Here is an 18,223-nt window from a genome sequence, read left to right as displayed (position 1 = left end):
GAATCTTTCTCGTTCTGCTCCCTTCCATCAACCCAGATTTAGAAGGTAGATGGAAGAGATAGCAGATGGATAAAAATAACAGCTCAGGGTGCTTTGCACTGATTCATTCTACAAACAGGTATTGAGTAAATACATGTGCTAGACACTATTCCTGACCTCATAAAGCTTGCATTTGTGTGTGCGCGCACATGCGCGCACGTTTGTGTGTGTGTGTGTGTGTGTGTGTGTGTGTGTGTGTGTGAGTGTGAGTGTGTGTGTGAGTATGTGCGTGCAGGATGCACATAAACAAGGAACTTTATTTGACCATAAATAACTTTTCACAGGAATAGCTCCTCACATGTGTGAACACTGATTAATACTTAAATATATTTTAAAAAATTCAATAAGTTCCTAATAAGTTTGCAGGCTGAGTTTGAGCCTAAAAGATATTGGCGCTGATCTCTGATCTTTTAATTGATCAAAGGCCTTGCAGCACTAAAATGGTTTTTTTTTTGTTGTTGTTGTAAAAAAATTGTTTTCAAAGTTCTCTAAAACTCCATGAAGTCTTCATTTCTGTACATGTTATAACTGTTTGCTGGAAAATTCATCCCATATATGGCTAAAAGCTCCAGGGTATAGACTGGGTGAGAAAAGGGGAAGTAGAATGTAGTGTGAGAGTAAATGGCCAAACAAAGGAGAGGAAAAAAATTCCTAGTTTTGTTCTGCTTGGAAATAAATATGAAAGAAACTCTTACGTCAATGGCAGTTTTTGCTTTTGTCTTCCTTCCTTCCTTCCTTCTTCTTTCCTTCCTTTCTTCCTTCCTCCCTCCCTTCCTTCCTTTCTTCTTCCCTTCCTTTTCTTTTTAAAGTATGGAAATACTTAAAAAAACAAAAACAAAAACCAACTCCATCTGGAAACGTTTTGAGCTAAGGCACTGTAAAAAATATGTGTTGGATGATATATTGGGAGAAGAGTTGGTTTAAAGTAACACTAAAACTCAAAATGAGACAGTTTATGTCTCTGTTTTATGTCTGGAGGAAAGAAGTCCAAAGCTATTATCAAGGCTGCTCTCCATGAGGCCCTCAGGGTTCTAGGTGTCTCCTAGCTTGGTGTTTCACTCCCCGTGACCTCTCTCTTAAGGTCACCCTATGGTCCAAGAAGGCTGCTTCAGCTCCAGCCATCATGCCACTTTTCAGGTAGTAGGAAGAAGGACGAGGAATGAGATAAGCCTGCCCTCTCCATTTAAGGGCATTCATCATAAGGTGCACATACCACTTCTATTTACATCCCCCAGGTCGGAATTTAGACAAATGGCTCTACCTAAATGCAAAGAGGTTGGGAAACAGCATCTTAATTCCAGGTAGACAAATGCCCAACGCTCAGGAATTCTGTGATTATAGAAAATGAAGAGAGTACAGAGTGACAGAAACGCCAGCAGTTTCTGCCACAGATGGCTTTCACTCTTCTCTCTGCCCCAAGTCCCACATGTCTATAATTTTAAATCCAGAATGAACACGATTCCATGAAACCTATTCTTTCCAACTTGCCTCTGAGATGCAAAAACACCTCTGAATATACAGAGACACAATGTGGGCAGAAGCTGGTGTTGGAAAATGAGGAACACCAAATCAATTTGCAGTTTGCTCTGGGTCTTACTGAAACTTCACAGACACAGTAGCAGCATCTCTGCATGACCTGTTCCCTTCACAAAGGTGCCTTGAAAGTTGCGAAGCAATTCAGGTTCCTTCAGGCACCTGAGACGCTGGTGCACCATTGCCTGACTCTCTTTAGATTGAAAAACACCTGGGACCTGGGACCACACTCTTGCTGCCTGACCTCTGAAGGATTTTCCTTTTTGGAGTTTTAATAGGTGTCATCAACCCAGGAAGGGAGACTCTTGGCAAACCTGAGGCTTTCTGCTTCCAGAAGCTCCCTGACCCGGCCTCTGTGAAAGGGCCAAATTCGTCAGTGGGAAAAGCATTTTAAGAAGTATCATGAAGTAAACCGTTTTGCCATGCACTGAATATTGACCCTTAGTAAGGAAAGTTTCTTACATTTGCAAACATGGCATTGAAGCATCTCTTTAAATAATTAGCAAGTAGAAAGACAAGATGCAGGTGGTCACTGAGCTCCTTGAAAAGGAAAACTTTAGTAGACTTAGGCCCATTGGGAAACAGTAAGTCAAACAAAGGTGCATTCAACTTTTCATTGTTGGATACTGGGATTATTTTTTCTACGGTTTTAGATGTGAACGAAACAGGAGTGCTGTAGCCTTGGGTCTGCCCACACAGACGAGATTTATCCTCAGGCATTTTTCAAATTCAATATCTATTCCTACTGGACAGTAACCCCGCCCTTCAATTATTTTTTTTCTCAGTTTCTTCCCTCACCCACTTAAAAAATGATCCAAATGTCCCTCTCACTGAGTGTGGGAAACACAGAGCAGAAGGAGAGAGAGAATGACAGGAAGTCAGTGAAGGCCGTCGGAAAGCTCTACCAAGAAACTTTTTAGAGAGGTTCATGATGCTGACATGCTCATGGTCCTAAGTTGCCTTTATCTGGAAGACATCCACTGCCACTGCGATTTAAGTCATCTATCTAAAAGCAGCCATTTTTATTGTCTGCTCTGACACGTGCAAATGTTTGGCTGGACCCAGTTAGTTCTCAGGTGTCGATCCGTTTTCTGAGTTGTAAAAAGTGTTACCCATTACACCACTGGGAACCTCTGTCCCTCGTCCTTTATGGCCATCGTTATATCAGTTTCCACGTTCAGAATTGTGACAACATTCCAGCAGAGTATCCTGTTGTTTGTAAAGCCCCTGACATAGAAGAAAAGAAAACATATTTGGATAAAATAAGGAGACAGTTTCTTCTTCTCCTAAACTTTCTCCCACCACGAAGAAACACAATAAAAAACAAAGGAACCAGAAAATAGATGTGTGTCTGGGAATCCGAGGGATTAATTTCCTCACAATATACCTGTTTCTGTAAATGCTCGCAAGGGAAATGTGTGCCAGTTCCTCAAATGTCATAGCTTTCCTTTGGTCTCTCTTGGTGGATCCAATTTCTCAGCAGGACAATGTATGCCTTGCTGTTTCTAGTATTTTCAGTGGACGAGAATCATCTGGTCCATAATCCACAGTTGGGCTGGAGGCTGCATGCAGCTGGCCACAGCTGTGCCAGAGTAGCCTGAGAACTCAAGTGTTCCTATAAGGTGGTTTAAGAAGGTATTTGCAAGGGGAGCAGACAACGGGCTCTGTGCCAGCCTCCGTTGGTGATGGCGGGTAACCTTCTGAAGGAATTACACTGGTCGTTGGTTGTAACGAGGATGGAGGTGAACGGAAAGGGAGTATTCATCACCCTTGTGGCCTCTCTCACAGCTGAGTCTCACCCTCTCTGTGGTCAGGTAGATGTGCCACTATCGGGAGAGGCCATGCCCTTTTCATTCCGCCTTCTAAGGCTTTTCACCACAAACTCCACTTTGGAGGAATCTTAGCAGTGACACCGATTTTCATTAATATTGGAGTGTGTATTTATTTGGACTCTTTCATTAATTTGTGTGTGTTGGATTCTGAAAAGCCTGTGATGCCTTTTGTTTGGGGAGTGCTAGTCCTTACAGAGTAGACTGGTGCCACATCGTCACTCTGGGCCAGCAGTAGAACAGGAATGATTAAGTCAAACAGGATAGAGTATGAGTTGGCAGGAGGGGCTTGGGCTGGTTTGGTTTTAGACAGGCTAAGGGAAGGCGTTTGAATTCGTAGAGTAAGTTACTACTAGATATCATAGGTTAGAATCAGTAAAGGTCAAGTCCAGAGACTGGCATTGATAGCAAGAATGTTTCATTACTGAGATATTGAAATAGATGGGGTCCAGGCTCTAGAAGGCGTAGTGATGCCAGCACAGAGGAGATGCTGAGACAAGCTTTTGGCAAAACAGAGGATGTTTTCACTTTTTCCTTTTAAGTACTCCTGATGATGTGTATGTGTGTGTGCTTGGTGCCAAAGGGAGACTCGTGGGCTGTCGCCTCCTGAATTAGCAATGTCATAGGTAGTTAGCCTCTGGGAAGGACTTACAAGGTCTGACAATTAAGTTCGCAAACTTGCCACTGTGCGCTTACATTGGCAGTGCTGCACAAACAGCTCGGTAAAGTTTCATAACCTTGGTATATCAGTGTCTCACAGCTGTGTTCGTGTCAATGTGTTGTGGTGTCTTGCTGAGTGGCGTTTATTGTTGTTGTCTGTTTTTTTGTGCCGTTGCGAGAATGTCTGAGCTTGAATTATAGCAACGAACAAACATTAAATTTGTTAAACGTGGCAAGAGTGGAAGTGAAATCAGGGACATGTTAGTCCAAGTTTATGGGGATAATGCCACGAAGAAGATGGCAGTGTACAAAGGGAGTAAACGTTTTTCTGAGGGGAGAGAACGCATCACTGATGAAGAGAGGTCAGGGCGGCCAGTAATGAGCAGAACTGATGAAAACATTGCAAAAATTTGTCAAATTGTGCGTCAAAATCATCAGCTGACTGTGAGAAGCACAACAGACCAAGTAAACATCAATAGAGAAACAGGAGACTCTTAACTGAAAGTGTTGGCATGAGAAAGGCGTGTGCAAAAGTGGTCCTGAAGGAGCTCACCAATGAACAAAAGCAAAGGAGAGTCGAAGTTTGCCAAGACCTTTTGGAGAGGCAAGAGATGTTTTGGGCGGCGTTATCACTGGTGATGAAACATGGGTGTACCAATACAACCCTGAAACAAAGCATCAAAGTACACAATGGACGTCAGCCAATTCTCCACAAACAAAGTTCCCTCAGTCCAAATCAAGAGTCAAAACGATGTTGCTAATCTTTTTTTGATATCAGAGGGATTATTCATTATGAATTTGTACTAACTAAACAAACAGTTAAGCAAGTTTACTATTTGGAAGTGCTGAAAAGGCTGCATGAAAAAGTTAGACGAAAATGACCTGAACTTTTCAACAAGAATTCATGGCTCTTGCATCATGACAATGCACCAGCTCACACAGCACTGTCTGTGAGGGAGTTTTTAGCCAGTAAACAAATAACTGTACTGGAACACTCTCCCTACTCACCTATCTGGCCCCCAATGACTTCTTTCTTTACCCGAAGATACAGGAAATATTGAAAGGATGACATTCAGGATATCAAGGTAATACGATGACAGCTCTGATGGCCATTCCAGAAAAAGAGTTCCAAAATTGCTTTGAAGGGTGGACTAGACGCTGGCATCAGTGCATAGCTTCCCAAGGGAAGTACTTCAAAGGTGACTGTAGTGATATTCAGCAATGAGGTATGTAGCACTTTTTCTAGGATGAGTTTGTGAATGTAATTGTCAGAACTTGTACATCTATCTGAAAATTCACTGCCAAGTGAAGTTGCTTTACTTAAAAAATTTCCCCAAATATCAGCAAGGAATATTTTTAAATCATTTTTAAAATTCAAAGAAGTGGTTGAATTAAACACTATTACCCTTCCCACTGTTTCTTTTGGGATTGAATGAGAAAGCTTATTAGTAAAAATGAAGGACCAACATATTAGATAAGTTTCTATTATGTTTAAAATCTTCTGTGTTATTTTAACACAGCATATAGTAACAAGATATTGTAGTTAAGGAAAATGCCGTGAAGATAAAATCTGCCTAAAGTGGAAATTGCTTCATGGCATTAGTGACAATAGTGCAGCTTTAGTTAAATCTCTTAAACCAAATTGGTAGATCTGGTCTATGGGTTGTGTGTGTGTGTGTGTGTGTGTGTGTGTGTGTGTGTGTGTGTATGTGTTTTGGGGGGATGGGCTTCCTCTGTCTCTGTCTCTCTCCTATATACATGTTTTCAGGGATGCTGACAAATGAAAAGGATGTATATGACAGGAAGCTTGCCTTGTGGTTCTTGGGGGCTGAGGGAAACGGTTAGCAGCTGAGGCCTGACTTTTGGCATCTTGGTGACTAGGTCAAAGCCAGCAGGGTGAAAGCTAGGCTACCTGTCTCCTCTCAATGGCTGCTGCCAGGAGGTCCAGGGCCTCAGGTGGCTCAGGCCAAGCATTTGCTCTCAGGGTGCCTCCTGCACTGTCGTATAGTTAACTTAGATGGCTGGCCACACTGGCCACTGGGCCACAGCTTGTTTAGTCCTTCCTCATACTTTACCCTTTGTCTCTACCCAAAAAGCATTTTAGCTTCCTCTTGAGTTCCTGCCTTGAAAAGTTATGAGAGTTTCAGGTATTTAAAAAAAATGTGTACTCATTTAGTGCACGTGTGTGCACTGTCCCAACCTCTGAGCTGTGGCAGTAGGGAGAAGCGGAAAGACACGATCCTTTGCAATGGCTATCCTTACACACACAGTGACACCAAGGCACGTGTAGCAGTGTGAGGGCGGTGGGAGGAGAAATTACAGTCAGGCTAGAGTGAGGGGCATTAGAAAGACACGTTGTTATGAAAACCAGACCTTACAGAGACCAAGTTTTCATGGATTCTAGGGCCTGACTTTCTCGGTACACCTTTCCTGGTGGTGGTGTTGCCTTAGGATGTGGCATGGACTGGTATGTACACTTATAGGTTGCTGGTTGATGGACACATGTTTCTTTCCCACAGTTGTTTTCTCTTAATTTCATAAGACACCAAAACTAGTGGGAAAAGGCCAATGAGGAAATTCTCGGAAAAAAAAATACCCACAGATAATATTTATGTTTCTAATGAGAAAACCCAAAGGGAATAAAAGGTCCTCAATGCACAGAGGATGTTGGGAAAATATTTTACTAGGATGTGGTTTTGAGCAGGTTACTATTTCTGTTGGGATAGCATATGTTTTGTTATAATTTTAAAATCATCTCTTGATCTCCGTTATGGAGCCTTGTCTGCTCATTGAAAACTTATGCAGCAGCGCATACTACCTGCTGTTCTGTGTTCATATTTGGGCCAGCTTAAAGAGTTCGGGGAGAGCACCTGCAATTCTTCCACGAGCCTTAGCTGTTGAGATCACAGACATTCTTCTTCTTTGTCCCCAAATGTGAGTCTGAGGCTGGAACCCTGACTGTTGGCATGCCATCAGCTTTCATGGCTTCCACAGTCCCTGGAAACGAAAGAAATGCATTTCCATTGACACTTGAATCAAGCATGAGACCTGGCTTTGTTCCTCATTTGGGGGCCACTTGACGCTTTTTTTACTCTAGGTGATGTGGCTGGCTTATGTGTGCTGCCAATGTGTTCATTTTGTACCTCTCACCCTCACTTTCTGCCTCCCAAAGTAGAAAATGAATGTGACAAAATTATCTGATGGTTCCTATGGATAACAAGACTCCCTCTATGTATCTTTGCCATAGAAAAGCCCACCAAAGAATCATGCATGTGTATTTTTGCCTTTATGCTGACTGTCCCTTAGTTTTGGTTTTGGCTTTGTCATGCAATGCATAGCCAAGAAGTCAATACAGGGGCCTCTGCAGAGTCCAGATATCATTCTGCCATAATGACTATAACATAGTGTGAATGTTGAAACCAGAAAGTCCATTTTTGAAGTCTGAAGCAGCTGAGAACAGACGAGGGTAACAGAGCAAAGCTTGCTTCCAGCCCCAGCTGTTTCTCCTGCCAGGACATTTTTCTCCTATTACTTCACGTGGATCAGAGAGGAACAAAGGTGCTCTGTGGAGACCCCATGAGTCCTGCTAGGAGAAAAGGACAGGACATCAGCTCATGCACTGAGTGCAGCCTCGTATCACCTGTTAAACACTTGCTGGTGATGTTCAGCTCTGTGAACTACAGCAGCTCCTCAAACTTTACTGTGTCTGCAAAGTTTGGGAGGCCTAGTGGGTCTCAGGTGGAGCACAGATATCCTGCATATTTAACAAGCTCCCAGGAGATGGCGCTGCTTCTGGTTTGTGCGCCATACTTGGGTACCAAGGAACTAGACATGACGCAGTCTAGTGGTCGGGTCTAATAACAATATCAGTAAATTAATTTATCTCTGATCCTTGGGATCGACTCATTCTGCGTCTTAGCGAACCTCCTTTTACGTGTTTGCTGTTGGCCCGAGGATCTGGTGTTGACAGGAATAACAGGACCAGGGCTAGAGGGCGTAGGAATGGTCTTGGGGTGTAGGATAGCATGTGCCTCATTCTCCCTTTTTCCCATAATTCCATTAGGCAGTCATTTGTATTAACAAATAGTCCCTGTAAAATGTTAGATTTTTTTTTTCATTCTTAAAAATGTTAGATCTTAACTTCAATTCGTTTCACCAGCTGATTTACTCCTAACTGGGGACCGCCAATGGGATAGATGGGCTATTGAGGGAAGCCCGGGTGACAGTAAGAATTTAGGGACTTATCTAGGAGAAACAGTCCTGTGTGTTTCCTTTACTGTCTCCTGATACCACACGTCACTTCTGACACTCTAGTCAACAAATGTGTGGGTGTTTTCCCCCCACACCAAGCAATTCTCTGACACTAGCTGAATGCCCTCCAATGGAACTCCATTGTGACACTATCTCCCAATGCCAATCGCAAGTCCCAAGTTGTCATTTGTATTTCTGATTGATTGACTACAAGTCAGGGTTCCCATGACCCCTTTTCGGATTTGATAATTTGTTACAACAGCTCACAGAACTCCTGGAAATACTTACATTTACAGTTTATTATAAAAAGTTATAAAGGATACAGACGAACATCCAGATGGAAGAGATACACAGGACAAGGTCTGCGGGCAGGAGCGAGCGGATTTGTGCCCTCACCAGTCATGCCACCCTCCCAGTCCTCTGTGTATCCACCCACCTGGAAGCTCTCCGAACGCTGTGTTGTGGGGTTTTTATGGCATCCTCATCACATAGGCGTGATCCATCGTGAATTCCATCTCCAGTCCCTTACCCTTCCTGGAAGATGGGAAGTGGGTCTGAAAGTTCCAAGTTTCTAATACGCATGGCTAGATCTTTCTGATGAGCAGCCCCCTTCTAGGAGTCATCCAGGAGCCCACCAAGAGTCGCCTCGTTGGAACAAAAGTCACTCTTATCACCCAGGAAATTCCAAGGGATTTAGGAGCTCTGGGTCAGGAACTGGGGTCAAAGACAAATGTTCTAACACAAAGTGCTCCTAGTGCTCTTATCACGTAGGGAGTTACAAGGATTTTAGGAGCTCTGTGCCAGGAACCAAGGGAAGAAGTATATATAAAGAGGTGTGTATATATATGTATAACATATAATAGGGAGCGGGTGAGGAAAAGTTATTTTGGAGTATGTGGCGTTTGAGAGACTGGCTCATCTGCCAGGGTTGATAGGGCAGGAGAGAATGGGAGTGTGTGCTGGTTGGCCTGGTGGGGAGTGGGGCATCCAGTGGGCCCAGATGGGGCGGCTAGTCCTGGTGCAAATAGATAACATCACTCATGGCCAGTTCAAAACGCATATTCCATTGGTCATGAACCAACTGTAGCATTTTCCTTTATGGGAAACAGCATAATTAAAAAAAGAAAAAAACTCTCTGAAGGACACATTCTTCACCTTTCCCCTCAGGTGGAATCCTCCTGTTTGGGCTACTGAGAAAATACTTCTCTCAGTGTTTATACCTTGTGGAAAAATGGAACTTCCAGAAATCTTACAGGGTCCAGACCAGGTTTTTTCCAAATCTGGGATGCAGCACCCTCTTTTGAAAGACAAACAGAAGTCAATTCTCAGATTTATGTGTTTATACTGGTTTTATTTTAAAGGGACCTGGGTGACTTGAATGTTCAAAAAGGATGCAGTTTCCTAGAAACTTTTGGAAGAAAGACATTTTTTAAAAAAATTGACGATTGTGTGGCTGGGCTGCTTGGCCTCAGTGGGCCTGGTGCACTTCATGGGCATGAAATTGCTCTTTTCGCACTTCAATCTTCCAGTTCAAATAAGTTGATTTTGTTTTTTTCAACTGTGAATTGGGAGAATGAGGAACTTGGAAGGGACAGTGGGGAAATGATAGGTGTTATGTGCTCATTAATTGTAAGTTATTATGTTTAATCATTATAATTACCTTGCTGCATAAACTTCCTTAGGATGAAAGACTAGGTAATGTAATGGTATAAGATTAGGAAGTCACGACCCTGATCACTGAATTTCTACCATTTCATTACATCAGCTATATCACAAAACTTGATCTCATGCTTGGTTGAGAGCGGTCCCTGATCCCTAGTAACTAGTGTTTTAATAGTAGCAGTTACCATTTACTAAAGATAAACTATATGCGTAATACTATATTTGGTATATTATAATCTTATTTTCAGCTTTTCAAATCATCTTTTCCCTGTAAAATGATTATTGTAATGGCCATGAGTTACAGCTTACATGCATACAGTGCTTTATATTTATAAGGTCCCTTCTATGTATATTTTCACTGACCTATTCAGTTCTTCATGAAATCATCCTGTTTCTTGACACAGCATTTTGCTGAGATTTCTTAGAGTATCTTGGTTGTGAATCAAAACTCCTTTGCTTGCAAGAGAGCATTGTCTTTCTTTTCTCCCAAATTTCACCTGTAAAGAGTGAGACAGAGGTGTGTGTGTGTGTGTGTGTGTGTGTGTGTGTGTGTGTGTGTGTGTGTGTGTGTGTGTGTGTGTGTCGCCACTGGGCTGATGAGTTTCATCAACAGCGTTGTCCATATGATCCAGTGTTCGGGTTGTCCTCCACCTGTCCCCATTTCTATCGTGCCTATGGACTTAAGCTCCCCCACCCCCATTTTGTGCTTTGTGCTTTCATTTTTGTCTGAAATTTGTTCAAAGGTGTGTTGGTTTAGATCTTCTGGTGGTTGACTTACTCTTGACACTTACTTTGGCCTGCATTTTAAAACTCGCCTAATATGAAAGGCAGTTACAACTTAGGCGATAAATGGCAGAGTGTTTCAAATAAGTAGGCCTGGTAGATATCTGTTATTGAGAATTTAATAAAATTACCTGTAATCACTTTGGCACAGCAGTTTCTGAGGGCCAGCTGCTTCTTTATTAACATGATTTAAAAAAAATATATCTTGCCAGATGGTTTTCTAGTAGAACTTCACCTGTATTGACTTTTTTTTTTAACCATAAGGTTTATTCTGTATTACCTGTGTACCCCACCCCCCTATCATCCTAGGATAGGATTCCCCCAGAGTAAAGGTATCTCCTTTACTAAATCACTTTGCCAGTTTTTTCTTTTGTTAGAATACTAAATGAGCAATCAGGTTATAACTGGCTCTACAGGGAATGTGTAGGTACGGGCATGAACCAAGGAAAAGAATGGCCCTGTGTTCACAGGGATTAATGTTGTTAATGGTATTTTCTTTTCTTCAACTTTTATTTTCCCCCAAACTGAGCAAGGTTGTCAGTCGCTGTTAGTGTGACATGAAGAGGGTAGTAAATACTTGTCACCTCTCTGATGTCTCCAGAGAGGTGACAAGTCCCAGAAAGACCACTTCCAATGCGGTCTGCCCTGGTTTCCTCTTTGAGCAGGGCACTGGAGAAACGTGTGTCACTATTCCCGGTCCATGGTTTCCTTAATGCCAACTGATTTCAGAACAGACAAGGCAATTTGGATAGGAAGCTACACGACTGATTGCCATGCTGACCTGACCAGGGGCTGCGGAAAGGCAACAGTTGTGAGGTGGCCCAGAAGTTCTCAGACAGGCGTGGGTTTGGGTGGTTGAAGTGACATATTTATACATAACCATCCAACACTCCTTCCTTTGTTCCTCCTCAAGATTCCACCCAGCTGCCTGCCCAGTGCCTCCCCTGGGGCAATCTTAGGGAGCTGCCTACCCAGGAACCTCAGTGGGATCACACTGTGAGGTCCTTTCATTGTCATGTAATTATAAAATGGAAGGTCCCATGATTTCTTTCCAATCCACCTCTCTGATGACATTTGGTGGTCCGTTCAACTGTGTGCTTCTCACGGTCCCTGTACCTTTCATTGTGGTTTTTAACAGGCCCATTTTTCTTAGAATAGTCTTTACTTTTATTTTCTTGTTTCTAGAGGAAGATGACATCTACTTTTTATTATGTGTTATTGTCCATCAATGCCACTTAACAATAAAGCTGAAAAATTAATGTATGCTTTATATGTTTAGTTTGTCTTTTTTCTTCTACATGTATTTAATAGAAAAGACAGTACAATAAGAATTGGACTAGAGAATAATGATAAGACATAAAGAACTTTTTAGGTGAGAAAGGGTTAATAGAAAAGAAAGTTTGAAAGAAGAATACCAGAATGAAGGTAAAAACAGGAATTGTGCCAACAAATCTGTGTGTGTGTGTGTGTGTGTGTGTGTGTGTGTGTGTGTGTGTGTCTGAGTCTGTGTTTTTGGCAGGGATTGAGGATCATGGGGCATACAGGAGAAAAGGTAGAGCATCTCTTGGAGCCACGATTAGCTTGCTCAGTGGTGTTTCCTTTTATTGTCATCTTCAGATGGATAACTGTATCCTAATGCCTTGTTTATAGCAAAATAATAGGAAGCACTTGAATCAAAAAAATAAAAGTGAAAAAGAGCCCAAAGAAAGAGTCTACATGTTTACTAAAACAGCTGGAGGGAGATTGTTTGATGGTAATAGAGAGCCAAGGCTCAGAAAATGTATTCTTTAGAAAATTATTTCCAGTCTCACCATTCCCAAGTCTAGGATTAGCACAGATATGGGGATAGCAATTTTCATATTTCATCAAAGTTCCTTTAAAAATAGGCCAAGGAGGGCCAGCTGAGCGGCATGTTTGTTAGGAGCTGGCTTGGGATGCCAGCTCTGAGCAGCAGGGCCCCGGTTCGGATCCCACATGAGGGCCAGTGACGCTGCGCCCTCTACAGCTAAGATGGTGAACAGCAGCTCACCTGGAGCCAGCGACGGCGTAGGCTGCAGCCCCTGCTGCAGTGGGCTGCTGTGAGCTACTGTGAGTGGCTGGCAGCCAGTGTGAGCGGCCGTGAGTTGCCGTGAGCTGCTATGAGCTGGCATCCAATGGCCTGCGAGCGACTGTCTCCTCTGGGAAGAGCGCAATGATAATACCAAAATGGGCCAGTGAAGCGACGTCCTCCACAACTAGACTGAAGAACAAAAGGACAGCAACATGTCTGTTTCCCTTCCCCAATTTCCCTAACGCTGTTCCCCTCCCTTAATTCCCCAATAAAATCTAAAAAAAAAAAAAAAAGCCAATGATATTGGAAAAAGGATACATAGATCAATAGGACAGAATAGAGGGTTTAGGAATCAACTGATTTTTGACAAAGGTGCAAAAACTTTTCAATAGAGAACAAGTGGACATAGTAGGAAAAGAAGTATGTGTGTGTATCTGTGTGCTGGACAATTGCACATTCATATGTAAAATTGAATCTTGTACCATATGCTTTGTACCATATAAAAAATTAAATCAAAATGGATCACAGAACTTAATGTGAAATCAAAAACTTCAAAAGTGTTAAAGAACGTAGAAGAAATCTTTGTGATCTTGGGTTACGCAAAGATTTCTCAAATACAACATCGAAAGCATGATCTCTGTAAGAAAATATCGATAATTGGTCTTCATCAAAGTTAAATAGTTTTGCTCTTCAAACAGAACTTTTAAAAGAATGAAAAGAAAATACTGGGGGGGATATTTGCAAAACACATTTCTTATAAAGAACTTGTAACCAGAATATATAAAGAACTTCCAGCCTCCATAATAACAACACAAATAATCCAATTAAATAAAATGGGCAAAATATTTACACAGACACTTCACCAAAGAAGATGTGGATGGCAAACAAGATACTCATACCCATGAAGAGATATTCAATATCATTCGTCACTAGGAAAGCACAAATGCCCATACCAAGTGATGGTGAGGCCATGGAGCACCTAACTTCCTTATACACAGCTGTGGGGATGCACAGTGCTACAGCCATTTTGGAAAATGGTGTGTCAGTTTCTCACATGGTTAAATGTACACCTACCCTAAAACACTACAATTACACTCTTAGGTATTTAAAAATGAAAACTTATTTTCACACAAAAATTTGTACCAGAATGTCCCCTGCAAGTGAAAGTCTGTTGCCCAGCTGCTGGGAGAGCTGTCCTCAGGAGCTTCCTTGGCTGCACAGAGCCACCTTGCCTCAGATCACGCCCTTCCGAGGGTGGCCAATACCCACCGACTGATCGGGGAGCAAGTAAATATTAAGTCCAGCCATTTCAGCCTGACCTGAGGAAATCCTGGTGGCCCGTTTGAGCTCTGAAGTCAAAGCTGTTGTCAGCCTCTTGGCAAGACATTAAGATGGAGTTCGGGTATAGAATGTTTACTGGAGAGTGGTGACACTCTTTCAGTGTATTATGCTATTTAATCTCCACAGTAACTCTCTGAGGTTGGTTTTATTAGCTCTATTATACAGGTGAGTGAGTAAGGCTTAGGTTAAAGAGCTTGCCAGGAGTCACACACACTGGCACCCACACCTTGCTCTGTTTAACCACAGTATCCGTGCTCTCTTCAGCATATCATGTTGCCTGCTAAAAGGATTAGCAGTAGGCACACAAATTCATGCATGTACAAAGATTAGAGAATGATCGTGTGCATTCTTCAGTCAGCAGCTATGTACGAAATACTCACCAGAAATCTTATAGTTACAGAAGACAGATACATGCCATGTGAGATAGATTTGCTATCTGCATAAAGGCTTTGTAGGCATGGAAAAGGATCTTGTTTCCGCTCTATGATGCCACTTTACCAGTCTAAGGTCAACTTCGGCAGTATCTTTGAAGATGAACATTTATCAGTTACATTTTCTTATGGAATTGTAATATTGAATTAGAGATTAAAGAAATTAATGGCATGCAAATGTGAAACAAACAAAAACAGTATTGCTTTGAAAGACAATACAGATACTAAAAAATGCTGCCAAACTAGTTATAATCAAGACAACCATAAAACATTGGACGATGTAAACATCTAGGAAAGATATGTACCTATATTGCTTCTCAAATATATTGAAGTTTTCCCTTTAAAGAGCACAAATGGAAATCTTGGGTGATGCATTTTGAGTATGGTTCATACTAGAAAGAAAAAAGATGGATTCTAACTAAAAAAAATTGGCTTTACATCAAAAGATTGGCAAATGAATATACATTTGTATGTTTTGAGTTAGAACAGAATATTTAATATTTAAGGTATGTATGCATCATTTTTTATGATTTCCTGCTTTAACCAACTTTTTCTGTTGGCCACAATTTCTGTTAAACTGAGGTTCTGCACCGTGATTATTAAGACCATGTATCCCCAAAATAGTATCTCTCATAAAGAATAAGTTCAATAAAAGTTTATTATAGAAATGAATCACCCAAAAATGTATGAGATGAAAATTATTTTATGTACTATATCATGTAGATTATGTGCAAGTACCATGTGTAGATTTCTGTACAATTGCTAGTTTGCTTCATTGGGGAACATAGTCAACCTTTCTTCTTCTGCAAGAAAGATCATATCTAATCTTTCTTTGTTAGTGGACTACTGAATGAAGTTTGCTTTTTCACTTTTCTTGTCATAATTTCCCATGAAACATTCAAAATAGTTTTATGATGGGTGAACATTTGGAAAGACAAACAGCTAAAATAACAGCAGAAATTTCCTGTTTATAAATTAACGTTGACCAGAGCCAGAAAAAACCAAATTCTTAATCTCATGCAAACTGCAACTCTTTAACTTGTCCTATAACTATACAGATCCTTAACCTATAGTTAACTGCCACTGTCTCTTTTATCTTTGACTTTTCTCCCAAATCTCTGGATAGTAGTAACCTTTGTTTCCACTGTGGGTTCACCATACTGCCCTACTTTTAGACCTGTTCTGTTTTGAACATGCAACTGCATCAAGACAGTATGTTATCTTGGCTTTCCCTGGGTTTATATTGATTTTCCACATGCAGTGGGGTGAGAAAGCAAACATGGAGACACAGAACTCTGTCTTGGTGACTCAGTGGCTTGAGTTGAGATCATTAGTTGGAATTTCTTGCTAGATCAAAAATCCTGGAATTTTGCCACATTTGATGAGAAAAGCAAGAATGATACTGGTATAGGTGGTATTACTCTTCTACATAGGCAGATTTTAAAAATAAAATTTACAGTTTAAATAAGAGTGTAAATTTTGACTACTTTGTCTTGTAACCTAAGTCAAGATAAAAATGAATCAAATTTAAAGAAATAAAATCATTTAGGAAAATGTTGTTACTTCTCTCACTAACATCAATTTTTGGTATCATTATTTACCACTATCAAGTTAAGTTGAAAATCACCTTCATTTGTCCTGAATCTGTTCTTTAGTCAAACTTTTCATCATTGGTAATTTGCTCTTGGAAGTGGAAGAGCTTCAAGGTTCAGAAGAATTCGATTTCTTTTCAAAGTTTTCCAGTCCAGCTCTTGAATCTTTGTGTTGTCTGACTATAGCCACCACGGAATGCTAAAGATACGTGATTTCATGCAGCAGCAGAAGCTCCTACATGCCTATTTACAGTATTAGGGAGAAGACAGTTTCCTTAAAGCAAATCAACACATAATTTGGGGGTTAATGTTATGCATTAGGTACTGTGTTGCTATACCTGGAAGATGCTAAAAAATATCTGAAGACATGGAGACATGTGATCAGGAGGTAATCATTTAGTTGAAGAGACAGAATACATTAAATTGTTTATGTTTTAAATAACAAAAAAGTACTTACTTAAAAGTCAGATGAAATATTCTACAAGTACAGAGGGAGAAGGTCCTTCAGACTCCAGTGGTTCATGGAGGTCAGGCTGAGCTGACTCTCAGGGACTAGGCAGGGTTTGATCAGCTGCAGCATGGGGCACTGGCATTCCAGGATTGGCTGGGAAGGAAGCAGGGGGTTGGGTGGAAAAAGCTGAAAGAGATGAAGGCATGAAATGTACAATCTATTCAGAAAATGATTAATAAATAAGTTTGGTAGAGGATTTATGAAAAAAGTGCATAAAATGATGCACTGAAGGAGATTTTGGTCATATTAGAGGGTTGAGGTAAAGAATATTGGGTTACAGATTAAGGGGCTTTGGCTTCAGTAGGTACACCTGGTTTTTTCAAATTGTGTCCCATGAAACATAAATTTTGAAAGTTTTGAAGAGATATACCGTCGGAGAAAAATAAAAACAACTGCAGAGGCAATTCATTTGGCAAATGCTGACTTAAATAAATTAGTTTTATTTCCTTTTAGGGATTATTAGTCTTTAATATATTACTATGCATTGTAAATTTCCAAGAGTGTTTTATAGACCTATAGAAATGAAAAAGAAGGCTCATAGAATAAATATCTTGAAGGATAAATTGATGCGACTTGGAGCTGATTAAATACCTGAGGTAAGAGAGAATGGAAACAAAAATGAGATATGGAACTTGAGAGATTATAAAAAGTCATTTTATAATCATTGCCATCATTTGTCAAGCTGGTCTTATATGCCAGGTACTGCAGGCAAGGGGTTGGGATTCAGAAGTTTAAGTAATTTGTCTAGGGTCATATAGGTGATACCTGGTTGTCATAGAGGTGCAATCACAGTACAGAGAAATGATTGATGGCGAGACACCAAGGCATCAGTGAAAGGATGTGAAGTTCCTTTCATTACCAAGGATGTCGAAGCATATGGTACCAATTACACCAAGCAGGAGGCAACGCAGGTCACTCCCAGAGTCCCAGGTGGAGGCACAGGTGTAGCTAGTATGTGCTGCAGTGGGATGATTCTGCCAGATGAGCTGGCTTTCTTCTTCTTCTTTTTAAAATCTATGTGACCATCTGCAAGTCACTAGTACAAAATAACTCCAGCAGATTCTTGAGTGTTTACTGTGGAGCCAGGTGAATCAAAGGTCCATTCCCCAAGAATGACATCACTTAGAAGGCCCAGCTATAGGCCTATCTGAGGTCCACTTTATACATAGTAACTGGTAGAGCTGGGATTTAAATCCAGGTGTACTTAGTTTCAAAGTTCCTCTATACCTGAGTGCCCTGGTGGAAGAATGGTGACGCCATTAGAGCACCATTGCTTGCTGGTCTTCCCTATCCAGGTCTGCTGAAGAACTTGACTTTCTTTGCTTCATAGTTTGGGCATCAAACTACCCCTGTGGCTTAACTTACCTTTTCTAAGTCCTCCATGCAAGAGAAAGTCAGTACATCTTTTAAGGGATTCACTGGGTATGTACTCCTTGCTTTGTTTAAAGCAGGGGTTGCCCTGTGGCCTTCTGTTCCTGAGACTATGGTGCTCTAACACCGGCCACCTATACTTTGCTAGGACAGGCCTCCTAAAGAAAGAT

Source organism: Hipposideros armiger, unplaced genomic scaffold (assembly GCF_001890085.2).
Source record: "Hipposideros armiger isolate ML-2016 unplaced genomic scaffold, ASM189008v1 scaffold_1, whole genome shotgun sequence".
NCBI classification, from domain to species: domain Eukaryota; kingdom Metazoa; phylum Chordata; class Mammalia; order Chiroptera; family Hipposideridae; genus Hipposideros; species Hipposideros armiger.
This window is presented reverse-complemented; position numbering follows the sequence as displayed.